The sequence below is a fragment of the Equus przewalskii genome, chromosome 23 (genome assembly GCF_037783145.1).
Source record: "Equus przewalskii isolate Varuska chromosome 23, EquPr2, whole genome shotgun sequence".
Lineage (NCBI taxonomy): Eukaryota > Metazoa > Chordata > Mammalia > Perissodactyla > Equidae > Equus > Equus przewalskii.
Genome location: NC_091853.1, coordinates 6,793,764 through 6,814,904, shown reverse-complemented (window position 1 = coordinate 6,814,904; position 21,141 = coordinate 6,793,764). Strand labels below are relative to the sequence as shown.

At 38.9% G+C, this 21,141-nt stretch overlaps 1 protein-coding gene across 2 annotated transcripts in view; it reads right to left on the bottom strand.

The window, feature by feature from the left end:
• DNM3 (dynamin 3) overlaps window positions 1-17,157 on the bottom strand; it is a 565,868-nt gene extending 548,711 nt beyond the window's left edge. Inside the window, exon 1 of one of the 2 annotated variants that reach the window (XM_070591081.1) lies at window positions 16,761-17,157. The gene's annotated coding sequence lies outside the window, so the exon portion shown is untranslated. The remainder of the gene's footprint in view (window positions 1-16,760) is intronic. The other variant, XM_070591080.1, reaches the window with a different exon arrangement.
• Window positions 17,158-21,141: the final 3,984 nt, after the last annotated feature.

The following is a 21,141-nucleotide window of genomic DNA, read 5'->3' as shown; positions in this document are numbered from 1 at the left end:
GATTAAGTGGGTTCCATTCCAGGGATGCAGGGATGGTTCAACATCCACAAATCTATCAACATGATATACCACATTAACAAAATGAAGAATAAAAATCACATGATCATCTCAATAGATGCAGAGAAAGCATTTGACAAGATACAGCATCCATTTATGATAAAAGCTCTAAATAAAATGGGTATAGAAGGAAAATATTTCAACATAATAAAGGCCATATATGAGAAACCCACAGCAAATATCATTCTCAAAGGAGACAAATTGAAATCTATTCCTCTAAGAACAGAAACGAGACAAGGATGCCCACTGTCACCACTCTTATTTAACACAGTATTGGAAGTCCCACCCACAGCAATCAGGCAAGAAAAGGAAATAAAAGGGATCCACATTGGAAAGGAAGAAGTGACACTGTGACTATTTGCAGATGACATGATTTTATATCTAGAAAACCCTACAGAATCCACTAAAAAACTTTTAGAAACAATAAAGGAATACAGAAGCCATGGGATACAAAATCAATGTACAAAAGTTGGTTGCATTTCTATACACTACCAACGAATTAGCAGAAAGAGAAATTAAGAATAGAATCCCATTTACAATTGCAACAAAAAGAATAAAATACTTATGAATAAACTTAACCAAAGAGGTGAAAGATCTGTACACCAAAAACTATAAAACATTGTTGAAAGAAATCAAAGACACAAAGAAATGGAAAGATATTCTGTGTCTTGGATTGGAAGAATTAACATCATTAAAATATCCATACTTCCTAAAGCAATCTATAGATTCAATGCAATCCCTGTCATAGTTCCAACAACATTTTTCACAGAAATAGAACGAAGAATCCTAAAATTTATATGGAACAAAAAAAGACCCTGAATAGCCAAGGCAATCCTGAGAAAAAAAGAACAAAGCTGGAGGTATCACACTCCTTGATTTCAAAACATACTACAAAGCCCTAGTAACCAAAACAGCATGGTACTGGCACAAAAACAGACACACAGATCAATGGAACAGAATCAAGAGCCCAGAAATAAACCCACACATTTATGGACAGCTAATATTCAACAAGGGGGCCAAGAGCATATGATGGAGAAAGGAGAGTCTCTTCAATAAATGGTGTTGGGAAAACTGGATAGCCACATGCAAAAGAATGAAAGTAGACCATTCCCTTACACCATGCACAAAAATGGATTAAAGACTTGAACGTAAGACCTGAAACCATGAAACTTCTAGAAGAAAACATAGGCAGTATGCTCTTTGACATTTGTCTAAGCAGCATATTTTCAAGTCCCATGTCTGACCAGGCAAGGGAAGCAAAAGGAAAAAATGAACAAATGGGACTACATCAAACTAAAAAGCTTCTGCACAGCAAAGGAAACTATCAACAAAACAAAAAGACAACCTAACAATTGGGAGAAGATATTTGCAAACCATATATCAGATAAGGGGTTAATATCCAAAATATACAAAGAACACATACAGCTCAACAACAAAAAAACCAACAATCCAATTAGAAAATGGGCAAAAGATCTGAACAGAGATTTCTCCAAAGAAGATATGCAGATGGCCAACAGGCATATGAAACAATGTTGAACATCATTAGCTATCAGGGAAATGCAAATCAATAGTACCATGAGGTATCACCTCATTCTGGTCAGAATGGCCATAATTAACAAGACAGGAAACAACAAATGTTGGAGAGGATGTAGAGAGAAGGGAACCCTTGTATACCACTGGTGGGAGTGTAAACTGGTCCAGCCACTATGGAAAGCAGTATGGAGTATCCTCATAAAATTAAGAATAGATCTACCATATGATCCAGCTATCCCAATGCTGGGTATTTATCCAAAGAACTTGAAAACACAAAGGCATAAAGATACCTGCACCCATATGTTCATTGCAGCATTAGACACCATAGCCAAGACTTGGAAGCAACTAGGTGCCCATTGAGGGACAAATGGATAAAGAATATGTGGTATTTATACACAATGGAATACTGCTCAGCCATAAGAAATTGTGAAATCCAGCCCTTTGTGACAACATGGATGGTCCATGAGGGTATTATGTGGAGTGAAATTAGTCAGAGGGAGAAAGCCAAATACCATATGATTTCACTCATAAGTAGAAGATAAAAACAATGACAAACAAATATAGCATTGGAGATTGGATAGGTGGTTACCATAGGGGAAGTGGGGAGAGGGCAAAAGGGGTGATTAGGCTCACATGTGAGGGGATGGACTATAATTAGTTTTTGGGTGGTGAACATGATGTAACCTACACAGAATTTGAAATATATTATGTTGTACATCCAAAAGCTATATAATGCTATAATCCAATGTTACTGCAGTTTAGAAAAAAATTTTTAAAAAGAAATACTAGAGGTGAAAGACACAATGGAAGAAATAAAATAAAATATGTATTCCCTGAATACTTGAGTGGACACCATAGAGGAGCATATCAGCATAATCCAAGATGGACATGTTGAAATGCTCCAGATAGAGGAAGAGAGAGAACCAAGACTAAAAAGAAATCAAGACAGTCTCCAAGAAATATCCGACTCAATTAGGACATGCAACATAAGAATTATAGATATTCAAGAAGGAGAGGAGAAGGAGAATGGAGTAGAAAGTTTGTTCAAAGAAATAATGGCAGAGAACTTCCCAAACCTAGGTAAGGAAATCCAAACCGGTGAACCCTGGGCCACCGAAGCACAATGTGGGCACTTAACTGCTGCGCCACCAGGCCGGCCCCTGTACATTTAACTTTTTAAGAAAATACTAAACTGTTTTCCAAAGCGGTTGTATCATCTTACAATCTCACCAGCAGTGTATGAGAGCTCCAGTTGCTCTCTGTCTTTGCCAACACTTACTCTGGTCAGTCTTTTTAATTTTGGGCATTCTAATGAGTGTGTAGTGGTAATAACTAATGATATTGAGCATCTTTTCATGTGCTTATTTTCCACATGTATATCTTCTTTGGTATCTGTTTAAATCTTTTGCCCACCATAAGGCTAAGAAATTAAAATCAAGTACAAGAAAAAAGCTGGGAAAGTCACAAACATGTGGAGACTAAACAACATGCTATTGAACAACCAAGAGATCAATGAAGAAATTAAAGGAGAAATCAAAAAATATCTGGAGATAAATGAAAATGAAAACATACCATACCAACTCATGGGATGCATCAAAAGTGGTCCTAAGAGGGAAATTCATAGCAATACACACCCACTTTAACAAACAATAAAAATCTCAGATAAGTAATCCTAAACTACACCTAACAGAACTAGAAAATGAAGAACAAACAAAGCCCAAAGTCAGCAGGAGGGAAATAACAATTAGAGCAGAAATAAACAAAATAGAAACAAAAAAACACTAGAAAGGATCAATGAAACTAAGAGCTGGTTCTTTGAGAAGATAAACAAAATTGACAAATCCTTATCCAGATTCACTAAGAAAAAAGAGAGAAGGCTCAAATAAATAAAATTAGAAATGAAAGAGGAGAAATCACAACAGATACCACAGAAGTACAAAGGATTACAAGAGAGTACTATGAAACTACATGCCCACAAATTAGACAATCTAGAAGAAACGGATAAATTCTTAGACTCATACAACCTCCCAAAACTGAATCAAGAAGAAAAATAGAATCTGAATAGACCACTCAAAATTGAAGAGATTGAAATAGTAATCAAAAACCTCCCAAAAAACAAAAGTCCAGGACCAGATGACTTCTCTGGAGAATTCTACCAAACAGTCAAAGAAGATTTAATGCCTACCCTTCTCAAACTACTCCAAAATATTGAAGAAGGTGGAACACTTCCTAACGCATTTTATGAGGCAAACATTACCCTGGCCCCAAAGCCAGACAAGGACAACACAAAAAAGAAAAATTACAGGCCAATATTGCTGATGAACATAGATGCAAAAATTCTCAACAAAACATTGGCAACCTGAATACAGTAATACAGTAAAGGGATCATACACCATGATCAACTGGGATTTATATCAGGGATGCAGGGATGGTTCAACATGTGCAAATCAATCAATGTGATACACCACGTTAACAAAATGAGGAATAAAAATCACATGATCATCTCAATAGATGCACAGAAAGCATTCGACAAGATCCAACATCAATTTATGATTTTAAAAAAACTCTCAATAAAATAGGTATAGAAGGTATAGAACATAACAAAGGTATATATGACAAACCCGCAGCCAATATCATACTGAACAGGGTAAAACTGAAAGCCATCCCTCTGAGAACAGGAACAAGACAAGGGTGCCCACTCTTGTCACTCCTATTCAACATAGTACTGGAGGTTTTGGCCAGAGCAGTTAGACAAGAAAAAGAAATAAAAGGGATCCAAACTGGCAAGGAAGAAGTGAAACTCTCGCTGTTTGCAGACGACATGATTTAATATATAGAAAACCCTAAAGAATGCACTCAAAAACTATTTGAAATAATCAACAAGTACAGCAAAGTTGCAGGGTACAATATCAACTTACAAAAATCAGTTGCATTTCTATACTAATAATGAACTAACAGAAAGAGAACTCAAGCATACAATCCCATTTACAATCACAACAAAAAGAAAAACATATCTAGGAATAAATTTAACCAAGGAGGTAAAAGACCTATACACTGAAAGCTATAAGACATTATTTAAAGAAATCGATGATGACATAAAGAAATGGAATGATATTCCATGCACCTGGATTAGAAGAATAAACATAGTAAAAATATCCATATCACCTAAAGTAATCTACAGATTCAATGCAATCCCAATCAGAATCCCAATGACATTCTCCACAGAAATAGAACAAAGAATCCTAAAATTCATATGGGGCAACAAAACACCCTAAATAGCTAAAGCAATCCTGAGAAAAAGGAACAAACCTGGAAGCATCACAATCCCTGACTTCAAAATATACTATGAAGAAATAGTAATCAAAACAGCATGGTACTGGCCCAAAAACAGACACACAGATCAACAGAACAGAATTGAAAGCCCAGAAATAAAACCACACATCTACAGACAGCTAATCTTTGACAAAGGAGCCAAGAACATACAATGGAGAAAGGAAATTCTCTTCAGTAAATAGTATTGGGAAAAATGGACAGCCGCATGCAAAAGAATGAAAGTAGACCATTATCTTTCACCATACATAAAAGTTAACTCAAATTGGATTAAAGACTTGAAGGTAAGACATGAAATCAATAAAACTCCTAGAGGAAAATATAGGCAGTACACTCTTTGACATTGGTCTTAGAAGCATCATTTCAAATACCATGTCTCCTCAGGCAAGGGAAACAAAAGAAAAAAATAAACAAATGGGACTACATCAGACTAAAGAGCTTCTGCAAGGCAAAGGAAATCATGAACAAAATGAAAAGACAACCCACCAACTGGGAGAAAACATTTGCAAATCATATATCTGACAAGGGATTCATATTCAAAATATATAAACAACTCATACAACTTAACAACAGGAAAACAAACAACGTGATCAAAAGCTGGGCAGAGGATATGAAGAGAGCGTTTTCCAAAGAAGATATACAGATGGGCAACAGGCACATGGAAAGATGTTTAACATCATGAATCATTGGAGAAACCAAATAAAACAATGAGATATCACCTTACACTTGTTAGAATGACTATAATTACCAAGAAAAAAAAATGTTGGAGAAGATGTGAAAAAAAGGGAACCCCTGTACACTGCTGATGGGAATGCAAACTGGTGCAATCACTATGGAAAACAGTGTGGAGATTTCTCAAAATATTAAAAATAGAAATATCATATGACCCAGCTATCCCACCACCGGGTATTTATCCAAAGAACTTGAAATCAACAATTCAAAGAAACTTATGCACCCCTATGTTCATTGAAGCATTATTCCCAATAGCCAAGATGTGGAAGCAACACAAGTGCCCATCAACTGACAGATGGATAAAGAAGATGTGGTATATATATACAATGTAATACTACTCAGTCATAAAAAATGACAAAATCGTGCCATTCACAACAACATGGATGGACCTAGAAGGTATTATGTTAAGCAAAATAAGCCCCAAAGAGAAAGACAAAAATCACATGATTTCACCCATATGTGGAAGATAAACAAACACATGGACAAAGAGAACAGATTAGTGTTTACCAGAGGGGAAGGAGGTTGGAGTGAGCATAAGGAGTAAAGGGGTACATATATATGGTTACTGACAAATAATCGTGTACAACTGAAATTTCACAATGTTATAAACTATTATGACGTCAATAAAATTAAATTAAATTATAAAACATTGCTAAGAGAAATTAAAGAATACCTAAATAAATGAAAACATATACTATGTTCATGGATTAGAAAATTCAATATTAATTATGTAAATTGTCAAATTGATCTATAGATTCAATGCAATCCCAATCAAAATCCCAACAGATTTGTGTGTGTGTGTGAATACTGACAATCTGACTCTAAAATTTATATGGAAATGCCAAAGACCTAGAAGAGCCAAAAAACTTTGAAAAAGAAAAACAACTTTGCAGGACTTACACTATTTGACTTCTAGTCTTATTATGAAGTTATAGTCATCAAGACTGCTTGGTATTGGCATAAAGATAGAAAAATATATTAATGGAACAAAATAAAGAGCGCAGAAATAGACCCAGACATTTTTGAGCAATTGATTTCAACAAAAGTGCAAAAAGAATTTAGTGGGGAAAAAAAAGAGACAGTCTTTTCAGCAAATGCTGCCAGAGCAATTGGATATCTATATTAAAAATGTTTGATCCACACTTCACACCATATGCAAGTTAACTGAAAATGGATCCTAGACCAAAATATAGAACCTAAAGCTACAAAACTTCTAGAAGAAAACAGAGAAGACAATCTTTTGAACTTGAGTTAGCCAAAGATTTCTTAGATATGGATCAAAAGTATGATCCATGAAAGAATAAATTGATAAATTGGACTTCATCAAAATAAAGAATGTCTGCTCTTTAAAAGACACTCATAAGAAAATGAAAAGACCACCCAAAGACTGAAAGAAAATTTGCAAATCTCATATCTGATAAAAGACACAAGTCTAGGGTATATAAAGAATTCTCAAAACTGAATAATAAGAAAAATATCCAATTTTTTAAATGGGCAAAAGATTTAAACAGATACTTCACCAAAGAAGATATACATATGGAAAATAAGCACATGAAAAGATGCTCAATATCATTAGTTATTACCACTACACACTCATTAGAATGCCCAAAATTTAAAAGACTGACCAGAGTAAGTGTTGGCAAAGACAGAGAGCAACTGGAGCTCTCATACACTGCTGGTGAGATTGTAAGATGATACAACCTCTTTGGAAAACAGTTTAGTATTTTCTTAAAAAGTTAAATGTACAGGGGCCGGCCTGGTGGCGCAGCAGTTAAGTGCCCACATTGTGCTTTGGCGGCCCAGGGTTCGCCGGTTTGGATCCTGGGTGTGGACATGGTACCATGTGCCAAGCCATGCTGTGGTAGGCATCCCACATATAAAGTAGAGGAAGATGGGCCCAGATGTTAGCTCAGGGCCAGTCTTCCTCAGCAAAAAGAGGAGGATTGGCAGCAGTTAGCTCAGGGCTAATCTTCCTCGGGAAAAAAAGTTAAATATACAGCTACCAGAGGACACAGCCATTCCACTCTTAGGTATTTACCTAAGAGAAATGAAAGAATATGTCCATTTAAAATGTGAACATAGCAGCTTTATTTTTAATAGTCAAAACCATAGGACTTAAATATTCACTGGAATGGATAAAGAACTTGTGGTGTATTCAAACACCAGAATACTCCTTAGAAATGAGAGAATTATCGATACACACAACAGCATGATGATTCTTAAAGTATGCTGAGTGAAAGCAGTCAAACAAAAATGCCTGCATTCTGTATGATTCTGTTAGTATAAAATTTTAGAAAATGCAAATTAATCTATAGTGACAGAAAACAGACCATTGGTTGCCTGAGGACAAGAAATGGGATGGAAAGATAGGAGACCAAGGGATTACAAACAGACATAAGAAAATTTTTTAGGGTGATGGCTATGTTCATTATCTTGATTGTGGTGATAGTTTCATGGGTGCACACAAATGTTAAAACTTATTAAACTGTATGATTTAAACATGTGCAGTTTACACCAATGGATAGATCATCCAAACAGAAGATCAGTACAGAAACATTGGTCATGCGACACGTTAGACCAGATGGACTTAGTAGACATGTATAGAACATTCCATCCAAAAACCACAGAATACGCATTGTTTTCAAATGCACATGGAACATTCTCCAGGAGTGATTACATATTAGGCTACAAAATGAGTCTCAATAAATTTAAGAAGATTGAAATAATACTAAGCATCTTTTCTGACCACAACGGTATGAAACTAGAAATCAACTACAGGAAGAAAATCAGAAAAGTCATAAATATGTGGAGATTAAACAAAATGCTACTGAACAACAACTGGGTCAATGAAGAAATCAAAGGAGAAATCAAAAAGCATCTGGAGACATATGAAAATGAAAATATGACATGCCAAAATTTATGGGAGACAGCAAAAGCAGTTCTAAGAGGGAAGTTTATAGCAATACAGGCCCACCTCAAAAAACAAGAAAAATCTCAAATAAATGATATAACAATGCACCTAAAGGAACTGGAAAAAGAACAAAGCCCAAAATCAGTAGAAGGAAGGAAACAATAAAAATCAGAGTAGAAATAAATGAAATAGAGACTAAAAAAAATAGAAAAAATTAATGAAACTAAGAGCTGGTTCTTTGAAAATATAAACAAAATTGACAAACCTTTAGCTAGACTTACCAAGAAAAAAAGAGAGAAGGCTCAAATAAATAAAATCAGAAATCAAAGAGGAGAAATTACAATGGACACCTCAGAGAAAGAAAGGTTATAAGCGAATACTACAAAAAGTTATATGCCAACAAATTGGATAATCTAGAAGAAATGGATAAATTCTTAGAATCATACAAGCTTCCAAAACTGAATCAAGAATAAATAGACAATTTGAATAGACCAATCACCAGTAAGGACATTGAAACAGTAATCAAAAATCTCCCAAAAAATAAAAGTCCAGACTAGATGGCGTCCCTGGTGAATTCTACCAAACATTCAAAGAAGACTTAATACCTATCCTTGTTAAACTCTTCCAAAAAACTGAAGAAGAGGGGAAGCTTCCTAACTCATTCTATGAAGCCAACATTACCCTGATAACAAAACTAGACAAGGACAATACAAAAAAAGAAAATTACAGGCCAGTATCACTGATGAACATCAATGCAAAAATCCTCAACAAAATACTAGCAAATCAAATATGACAATACATTAAAAAGATCATACACCATGATCAAGTGGGATTTATTCCAGGAATGCAGGGATGGTTCAACATCCACAAATCAATCAGTATGATATACCACATTAACAAATTGAGGAATAAGAATCACTTGATCAGCTGCCAGGGATGCAGGGATGGTTCAACATCCACAAGTCAATCAGTGTGATACACCACATTAACAAATTGAGGAATAAGAATCACATGATCATCTTGATAGATGCAGAGAAAGCATTTGACAAGATCCAATATCCATTTATGATTAAAACTCTGAATAAAATGGGTATAGAGGCAAAGTACCTCAACATACTAAAGGCCATATATGACAAACCCTCAGCCAACATCATACTTAATAGTGAAAAACTGAAAGCCATTCCTCTGAGAACAGGAACAAGACAAGAGTGCCCACTCTCACCACTCCTATTCAACATAGTACTGGAGGTGTTGGACAGAGCAATTAGGCAAGAAATAAAAGGAATCCAAATTGGAAAGGAAGAAGTGAAATTTTTGCTATTTGCAGATGACATGATTCTATATATAGAAAACCCTAAAGAATCCACCCTAAAACTATTAGAAATAATCAAGTACTGCAAAGTTTCAGGGTACAAAATCAATTTTAAAAAATCAGTTGCATTCCTATACACTAACAATGAACTAGCAGAAAGAGAAATCAAGAATACAATCCCATTTACAATCACAACAAAAAGAATAAAATACCTTGGAATCAACTTAACCAAAGAGGTGAAAGACTTGTACACTGAAAACTGTAAGACATTATTGAAAGAAATTGAAGAAGATATAAAGAAATGGAAGATATTCTGTGTTCATGCGTTGGAACCATAAACACTTTAAGATGTCCATACTACCCAAAGCAATATATAGATTCAATGCAACCCCAATCAGAATCCCAATGACATTCTTCACAGAAATAGAACAAAGAATCCTAAAATTTATATGGAACAACAAAAGACCCTGAATAGCCGAAGCAATCCTGAGAAAAAAGAACAAAGCTGGAGGCATCATAATTCCTGACTTCAAAATATACTACACAGCTATAGTAATCAAAACAGCATGGTACTGGCACAAAAATAGACAAACAGATCAATGGATCAGAACTGAGAGCCCAGAAAAAAAACCATACATCTATGGACAGTTAATCTTTGACAAAGGAGCCAAGAACATACAATGGAGAAAGGAAAGTCTCTCCAATAAATGGTGCTGGGAAAACTGGACAGCCACATGCAAAAGAATGAAAGTAGACCATTATCTTGCACCATACGCAAAAATTAACTCAAAATGGATTAAAGATTTGAATGTAAGACCTGAAACCATAAAACTCCTAGAAGAAAATATAAGCAGTACACTCTTTGACATTGGTCTTAGCAACATCTTTTCGAATACTAAGTCTACTTGGGCAACAGAAACAAAAGAAAAAATTAACAAATGGGACTACATCAGACTAAAGAGCCTCTGCAAGGCAAAGGAAGCCATGAACAAAACAGAAAGACAACCTACCAACTGGGAGATAATATTTGCAAATCAGTTATCAGACAAGGGGTTGATCTCCAAAATACATGAACTCATGCAACTCAACAACAACAACAAAACAACCCAACCAAAAAACGGGCAGAGGATATGAATAGACATTTTTCCAAGGACCATACACAGATGGCCAACAGACACATGAAATGATGCTCAACATCACTAATTCTCAGGGAAATGCAAATCAGAACTACAATGAAATATCACCTTACATCAGTCAGAATGGCTACAATTACCAAGATGAAAAACAACAAATATTGGAGAGGATGTGGAGAGAAGGGAATGCTCATACGCTGCTGGTGGGAATGCAAACTGGAGCAACTACTATGGAAAACAGTATGGAGAGTTCTCAAAAAATTAAAAATAGAAATATCATCTGATCCAGCTATCCCACTACTGGATATTTATCCAAAGAACTTGAAATCAATGATCCAAAGAGATTTATGCACCCCTATGTTCATTGAAGCATTATTCACAATAGCCATATATGGAAGCAACCCAAATGCCCCTCTACAGATGAATGGATAAAGAAGATGTGGTGTGTGTATATATATATATATATATATATATATATATATATATATATATACACAATGGAATACTACTCAGCCATAAAAAAGACAAAATTGTCCCACTTGCAACAACATGGATGGACCTTGAGGGTGATGTTAAGTGAATTAAGCCAGACAGAGAAAGACAAATACTGCATCATTTCACTCATATGTGGAAGATAACAAATACATGGATAAAGAGAACAGATTAATAGTTACTAGAGGGGAAGGGGGTTGGAGGGTGGGCGAAAGGGACAAAGGGACACATATGCATGGTGATGGATAAAAATTAGACTACTGGGGGTAAGCATGATGAAGGGTATTCAGGAATTGATAAACAATAATGTACATCTGAAATTACACAATGTTATAAACCATTATAATCCCAATAAAATTACTTTTTTTTAAAAAAGAAGATATACAGATGGCCAAAAGGCACAGAAAAAAGATGTTCAATATCATTAAGTACCAGGGAAATGCAAACCAAAACTACAATGAGATATCACCTCACTCCTGTCAGAATGGCTATAATTAACAAGACACGAAATAAGTGTTGGAGAGGATGTGGAGAGAAGGATACTCTCAAACACTGCTGGTAGGAGTGCAAACTGGTGCAGCCACTATGAAAAACAGTATGGAGATTCCTTAACATATTAAGAATAGAACTACCATATGATCCAGCTATCCCACTGCTGGGTATTTATCCAAAGAACTTGAAAACACGAATGCATAAAGATACATGCACCCCTATGTTCACTGCAGCATTATTCACAATAGCCAAGACTTGGAAGCAACCTAGGTGCCCATAAAGGGACGAATGGATAAAGAAGTTGTGGTACATATGCACAATGAAATACTACTCAGCCATAAGAAACGATTAAATCCGGCCATTTGTCACAACATGGATGAACCTTGAGGGTATTGTGCTAAGCGAAATAAGTTAGAGAGAGAAAGTCAAAGACCATATGATCTCACTCATAATTACAAGGCAAGAACAACGACAAACAAACACATAGGGACAGAGATTGGATTGGTGGATATCTGAGCAGAAGGGAAGATGGGGGGAGGGAGAAAAGGGTGATAAGGCACACGTGTGTGGTGATGGATTGCAATTAGTCCTTGGGTGGTGAACATGATGTAATCTACACAGAAATCGAAATATAATGATGCACACCTGAAAAAAAATTTGCAGTTTGTTGAACGTCAACTATACCTCAATAAAGCTGCTTTTTAAAAATTACATAATCTTTTTACGGTACTTTCACATAGTAGGTCCTAAATGAACACTAGCTTTCTTTCTTTTAACAACTATGTTTTACAACTATGAACTAATAGGATCTTAATTCCTGGCTAGGGGAGCTCATTTCTCACTAGGAAAAGTACAGGAACAATTTTTGAAAAGCTAAACTGCTCTGTCATCTTTGTTTTCAGTTTTCCTACAGCTGGCAGCTCTGTGTCAGCAGTGCCCCAGAGAGCTGGGCAAAGTGAGAGAGTCCAGCCTGGCTTCACTCCTGTCCGCCCTCATCTCCCAGAGCCATCATCTCTGGCAACCTAATCTAATTTGGTGGCTTATCAAAATGCAAGGCTCTTCATTGCGGCAATCCCACTGCCCTAGCATAGTGTTTGGCATGTGGCTAGTGCTTGATAAATGCTGAAAGAAGGGAGAAATGAAGGAAAAGAGCAAAGTTTCTATCCCCGTTCCTGTTTGCCTGCATGGTGACCTCCCGCTCTCCCATCTAGCATAAGCCCGAGCAGAATCTCAATAAAGAGGATTCTGAGGGACCCAAGTATGTCAGATGAAGACATGGAGCTCAAGGTTGGGGGACATCGCTTTGCTTGTGAGGGGAAAGTAGAAGGTCTGTGAGGGTAAAGTCGGTGCAGAGAGGTCAGTGCCCCCTGAGAGTGCTCTAGGTGGAAGCTGATGAGCCCCCGAGAGCCCTGGCCTGGACCCCAAGCAGCGCTCACACAGAAGACGACGGAGTACAGTTCAGAACAGGAGAGACAGGAATCCTCCCCATTTCTGCACAGGATCCAGTGAGGTTCTGGTGACAAAGAGGACAGAAGGTGATGCTTGCCATTTTGACATCTCAAGTGTTTTGCAGCTTCATGAGCACTGAGAGACAGAACCTGTGTTCTTGAGGAGAGAACAGGAGCAGTGGCGCAGACGGTCCTCAGTGGCACGACTGAGGGAGACCAGAGCAGAAGGTTGAGAGCCATGCTAGATGGGTGTGGGGCAGGGCTTAAGACTCACTAGGCAAATGAGAGCAAGAAGTTTAGGAAATTTGAGTCATTACTATTAACGTGACCTCATTTGTACCTGTAGACTGATGGGAATTGGGATATATCCACTGGAAAAATTTTGCATTGTGAAAAGTAAGCCAAAACTATTATCTCTAAGCATTCCTAGCTCAGACAGGAATTTAAGACAATACACTGGGAAAATAAAAGTTATATTTTATTTTCTATTTTTTTTTATTATATTTTATTTTAAGCTATCTCCCCACTAGCTGTAAACGCTGGCTATTCAGGGAGTTCCCTTCTCTACTTATCACTTTCAGATACTTTGAAAGTAAGCTTATCTATTGGTTCTTAGTGTTTTCCTAAATGCTTACCATCCAAATGCCTCCAAAAAGATGGCAGAGTCCTATACGCACAGTCAAATAAGTTCATTTCAATTACCTGAAAGTATTCCTCAGGAAAATCCTAAAGGGCTGACTTTGATGATGAAAGAAGAGCCCTGAAATGCTCCCTTGAAGCCCCAGCTGTGGCTGGGCTGAGCTCTGCTCTGGCAGGTGGCCCAGAGCCACTGCAGCTCTGGGTCTCCATAATACCCACAACTTTTACACCAGTGCCTTTCCACGACTACTCCGCTTCTGGGGCTTACCAAACACCCTGCTCGGACATCACAGCCATTCTCAGTCCCTCAATCTTGAACTGATAGCAAAACAGAGATGATATTTTAAGATCTTCATGTTGCTAGGGTTCCAAACTCTCGTGCTCAAGAGAGAAGACGGTTGGCATGGTACGGTAGAAAGAACTGGACTGGAAGCTTAGGGATATCGATTCTAGTCCTGACTCTGCCCTTTCTCATGAGTAAATGACTGGGAATCAGTCCAGTATATACTTGTAACTCATTGGCCAGCCTTGTCTCCCATGGCTGTGCTGTGCCATGGGGAGGCAGAATTTAAGAGTAACATCACCAGCCTTGGGTTGGGGGTAAGACCTGGATCTTCCACATGATGACCAGAAGATGGGTTAGGTGGCCTAGCCCATTCAGACGACCTTTGTAGGAAATTTTTCTGTTGTCCAGTTTCCAAATGGCCTAAGGTTCACTCATTCTCTAAATGGAGAAGTAGATGCTGAGGTGGCCATGGGAAAATAGCCCTTCTTGCAAGGAGAGCGCTAAGTAAGCAAGCACTCAATTGGTGCTACTCCTTAAACTTAACTTGAAAATGGCACTTCATGGCTTCTGTGAACTAATAGCATTCAGTAAGAGGTCAACCTTAATTTTCTGCAGGACCTGTTGGCATAAGTGCCTTAAAAATTAATAAATTAATATTATCCATATAACAAAGCACTGCCACATACTAATGAAGCTATCTTTTCATCATCAAATAGAAGGCTCATGAGAGCAGGGACTTTTAACTTTTATTCACTATGATTTTTCTAGTGCAATAGAACAGCGCCTGGTTCATGGTAGGACCTCAATAAATGTTTGTCAAATAAAAGAATCATTGAATAAGATATTTGTGAAATGAATCTGTATGCAGTGCTTTGGAGAATTGCCAAATGTGTGTAACTGTCCTTGATCAAAATAATGGGAACTTCATATTGCCTGACAACTTTCTGTGAATACCCTCACAACATTTCCTCCCTTGTTCCCTCAGGCACTCCGCTAGCATCCTCAGGAAACTGGTAGAGATTCAAGCCTTATTTTAAAGAAGAAAGCTGGACACTGTTATTTCAGAGTTGTAGATCAAATCTCAACCGAGCCAACACTATGCCTCCAAGATGACGCTCTGCAGGTCCACAGCCCCGAAGACCACCTCAGCTTGTTCCCACTCACCACCAAAACAGGGAGAAAAAAGTTCTTCTGAATATATTGCCTAGATAAATAAAATATATCACTGTAATATTAAGTAGGCGTTCGTACCTGTGCTTTTATTAACGGAACTACCTTGTTTTGATCCTCTTGGTTTGTTTAAATACAAAGAATCTAATGAATTCAAACCGTTAGCTCCACCAAATATCGCAAATCATTCCAATTTTCTTGAAAAAAGTCATTTTAAAAACAATATGCTTCTAAGATCTCCAGTGGGATGACAAACTCACAGAGCCTCCCTTTTTCAGTCCTAGGAGATAATATCCTATGACAGCTCTTCTAAGACCTGTCTTTATCAGAATTGCTTGAAAGCTTTTAAAAGTACAGATTCCTGGGCTCTACCCCTGTCCACTCCATCACCACACAGACATACCCAAGATTCCAAATGGTACGTCTGGGATATGGTCCAGAATTTGTATATGGAAAATGGTCCCCAGGTGGTTTTGTGGAGCAACCAGATTTCAGAAACCCCTTGTACACTGTGCCGCTATATAAAAATCTCCCAAAACTACTGACTACAAAATCAGTGGTTCTTTTCCTCGGCTCCTAAAGGAGAGGATTGTGTCTCTTAACCCACCAATCCTGAGGCATACGGGAGCTACAAACTCAAATGCCAGCAGGACCAGGCATGTAACATAAATGCACGAAGGAGGCAGACAGGGAGCAATGGGGACTGCTGCAAATACGATGTATCTAAAAGGGACACACGCTTACCAGTTCTAACCAAGTGTGAACATGAGCCCGGAATTGCCAGAGCTTCCAAGTTTTCAAAAGAAGCCAGAAATCCAGATTTTATATAAAATGTCTTGTGAAGGCTAAACTAGGTAGAATGTGGCCCAGAGGGCATATAATCTCTGGTTCTGTGGAAGGGCACAGACAAAACCCTTTTAGGCAGTGTGTTCGTTCCCTGAGGCTGCAGGAACAAACTACAGGTTTCCCCCGCTATCCAAAAGCAGAGCGTTCCTATGAAAACTTTCATAGGCTGAAATGGCATGAAGTGAAGAAACAGTTACCATTCATTTATATGGGAAAAATTTTTTAGTGTTCCCAGACCCAAAAAGCAACCTACTAAATCATACCAAATAACACATATAACTTAAAATAATACTAACATACAGTAAAAGCGGGAACGATATGATAAATACACAGCCTACAGAAGGTAGAAATAACGTGCACACCACGTAGTTTCACTTACCTGAACCAGGAAGGCAGCGAGTACACTGGAAGGCTGAGAGGCGGTGGTGAGGACGTGCGGTAGGCTAGGTTGTCGGAGGCTGGGTGGTGGGAGCTGCAGGGGACTGGGGTGTAGGAGAGAGAGGAAGAGGGTCGTCTGCCAACATCTCATCACCTTCTGAGTCCACCAGGGCAGGCCGGTCACTAACGTCTACTCTTTCTTCCACGTCTGCCTGCCTCACGTGGAAGGTGGAGGTTCGCCGTCTGCTGTGGCTGCTGTGGCTGCTGTGGAAGGCCTGAAATAGGACAGTGTGCTTGACTGCTTAGCCTCTGTAACAGCTCACTGCAAAACAAATGCTGAACGCTATTTTTGCTTGTTGCATCTTGCCATAAAAGCAAAAATCCTCTGCAGATTTCCCTGGGTTAGCAAAAACAGGTACTAATGTAGGTCTTTCATAAAAGCAAAGTGGGGTAAAGCGAACTTTCGGATAGCAGGGGAAACCTGTACCACAAATTATGCAGCTTAAGACGACTGAAATTTGTTCTCTCATAATTACGGAGGCTGGAAATCCTCAATCAAGGTGTCAGCAGGGTTGGTTCCTTCTGGAGGCTCTGAGGGAGAACCGTTCCATGCCTCTTTCCTTGCCTCTGGTGGCTGTTAGCAACCTTGGCGTTTCTTGGCTCGTGGACACATCTCTCTAATCTGCCACTGTCTTCATATGGCCTTCTCCCTGTGCATCTCCCCTGTCTCTGTTTCCCCTTCTGTCTTTCCCTAAATCCTGTCTTTGGATCTAGGGCTGCCCTAATCCAGGATGATTTCATCTCGAGGTCCTTAACTGATTTTAATCACATCTGCAAAGACCGTTTTTCCAAATAAGGTCACATTTACCAGTTCCGGGGGTTAAGACTTAGATATTTCTTTTGGGGGGGGGACACTATTCAACCCCCTACAGGGAGGCTTGCATTAAAAATATATCCAAATCCATTATTACTATTAAATTTTATTTTTGCCAACCTTTTCCCGCATCTACTAATTTACTACTAGGATAGAAATGACTTATGTCTTGGCAGAAAACTTGACATGCTAGCTCAGGCCAAGATGCATATTGTTACATTTCTTTCTCATATGCCTCCCAGATTTACTAAAGTCTTTGGGCTGTGTCTAGCAGTCCTCAGGATGCACTCTCAGGGCCCAGTGATAGCGGGGAGTGGGGCTGCTATGCTCCGTGGTGGAAATCACCCTCTGAAGGAGGTGACCTCCTTGGCAGAAAACTTGACACACCAGCTCAGGCCAAGATGCATATTGGTACATTTGTTTCTTATAAGCTTCCCAAATTTAAGCTCCTTCACGTCCAATTAGCATTAGCCCATTGCTCAATTTCTAGCCATTGTTTCTAAAATCAGGGACGTAGGGTATAGAGCTCTCTGCCTCCATGCAGCGCTCCACCCTCCTTGACTGGAGAAAAGCATGCTCTCACCACGCGCATGGGAAGGAAAAATGGTGATGGTGAAAGAGCAGAGTGGGCAGGGTGAAGAGACAGAAAAATAGGCAAAGTAGAAGTCTGTCCTCAGACACAAGAGAAAGAAGCAGGAAATGTGGTTCAGGCAAAACAGCCCTTTGAAAGTGTTCTCCTCTCCCAAGGGGAGTTCTGTAGACGCCCCAGAATCTAAATGTGATTTCTAGTGCCATCTACTGGGAAGCCTGGGAACCAGCTCAGACCTGAGCTAGAAGAACAAAACAGTGCGTCCTGCCTTGGATCACTTTAAGGAGGCAGTTTTTATTGAGACTGGCCCCTTTTCTGTCCAAATGAAGACCTAAGAAGACTCTTAGTAAACAACTGACGTCTTCTGTGCATTCCTCACACTTTATGCACATGTGGTTCCAGAACTCATCCATGTGTTGCAATTTGTTTCTGAAGCTCGTCAGTGAGCTTTGAAATAGCAGGAGCTGTATCTCTTTCCTTTTTCTTTCCTCAGCACAAGCAAGGTGTCTGGCACAGAGCAGCCTCTCAAAAAAAAATGCTTTTTGAATATTTTTTTTAAAACCTCAATTTAAGAATTCTACTTCTTAGCAACCATCACTGCTGACAAATTTGAGAAGCCTAATGGCAAGACAAGCCACAAGAGGAACACTGGATTACCTATGGTTTACTGAAGTCCTCGGGCTGTATTGAGCAGTCCTCGGGAAGTACACTCAGGGCCCAGTGACAGTGGGGAGTGGGGCTGCTGTGCTCCATGGCGGAAATCACCCTCTGCAGGAGGTGACCTCCTCACCCTACTGTCACCCGCTCAGAGGGCAAAGATGTATAGGTGTGTGAAATAATAAAAAATATATATGGCTCTCTGACCCCAGTTCCTGACATAGAGCTCCTAAAATTCCTGTAATTTCCTGGGTGATGGGAGCATCTTTTGTTCTAATGAGGTGACTCTTGGTGGTTTCCTGGATGGGAGCTGCTCACCAGAAAAATCAAGCTGTGATTAGAAGCTTGGAACTTTCAGCCTCACCTCCCATCCTCTGGGGAAGGGAGAAGGGCTGGAAATTGAGTAAATGATGGATCATGTCCACATGATGAAGCCTCCATAAAAATCCCAAGAGTACATGTTATGAGAGCTTTCGGGTGGGTGCACACATGGGGGTGCAAGGAGGGTGGTGTGCCCAGAGAGGCCATGGAAGCTCCACGCCCTTCCCACACACTTTGCCCTGTGCATCTCTTCTATCTGGCTGTTCCTGAGTTGTATCCTTTTATAATAAGGATAATAAAGGATAATAATAAGGATAATAAACTGGTAATCTATGTAACCTGTTTTCCTGAGTTCTGTGAGCCCCTCTAGCCAATTATCAAACCCAAGGAGGAGGTCATAAGAACCTCTGATTTACAGCCAGTTGGTCAGAAGCACAGGTGACAACCTGGACTTGTGATTTTGAGACTGGCATCTGGGGTAGGGGGGTGGTCTTGTGGGGTCTGCACTAAACCCAGGCAGATAGTGTCAGATTTGAATTGAGTTGTATGACCCCTAATTGGTGTGGGAGAGTTGGAGAATTGCTTGGTGTGGGGAAAAAAACCCCACTTCTGGTATCAGTGTTGTGAGTCTGAGTACGGCAAATACAGTGTGTTTTTGCTAGACAGGGTGGGAGGAGAGCATATTCCAGTTATCAAGTGACTGTTGCTGCTGCATCTCAGAGCTAAGCCAATATTCCTTAATGGCTCCTTCCCCCTTAACTAAGAACATAGCCATTCACAGAATCTCTCTCAGCGGTCCTCAACATTGGCTGCACAACATTATCACCTAGAAAGCTTTTTAAAATTCTGATGCATAGGATGCACCCCAGACCGATTAAATCAGAATCTGTGGGGGTGGGGTCCAAGCCTAAGTATTTTTAAGTTTCCCAGATAGTGCACTGTTGGTGGGAATGCAAATTGGTACAGCCACTATGGAAAACAGTATGGAGTTTCCTCAAAAAATTAAAAGTAGAACTACCATATGATCCAATAATTTCACTTCTGGGTATTTATCCAAAGAAAACGAAAACACTAACTCAAGGGGCCAAGTTGGTGGTGTAGTGGTTAAGTTTGCATGCTCCATCTCAGCAGGCCAGGGTTCACAGGTTCAGATTCTGGGCGTGGACCTACACACCACTCATCAAGCCATGCTGTGGTGGAATCTCACATACAAAAGAGAGGAAGACTGGTGCAGCTGCTAGCTCAGCAACAATCTTCCTCAAGCAAAAAGAGGAAGATGGGCAACAGATGTTAGCACAGGGCCAATCTTCCTCACCAAAAAAAAACCCCACTAACTCGAAAAGACATTTGCACCCCTATGTTCACTGCAGTATTACTTACTATAGCCAAGACATGGAAACAACCTAAATGCCCATCAATGAATGACTGGATTTTTAAAATGTGGTATACAATGGAATATTATTCAGTGATGAAGAAGAATGAAATCTTTCCATTTGCAACAACATGGATGAAACTTGAGGGCATAATGCTAAGTGAAATAAGTTAGGCATGAAAAAAACAAATACAGTATGAGCTCTCTTATACATAGAATTAAAAAAAACAAGCTCATAGAGCAGATTGGTGGTTGCCAGATGTGGGGGGTGGGGGATGGGTGAAAAGGGTGAAGGAAGTCAGAGGTACAAATTTCCAGTTATAAAATAAGGAAGTCATGGGGGATGTAATGTACAACAAGGAGACGATAGTTAATAACACTGTATTGCATATTTAAAAGTTGCTGAAAGAGTCGATTTTAAAAGTTCTCATCACAAAAAAGAAAATGTTTCCCAAGAATATTAGCTTCCTATTGCTGCTGTAACAACTTACCACAAACTTAGTGGCTTAACTAAAACAACACACATTTATTATGTCAATAGTACAGAAATTTGAAATGGATCTCACCAG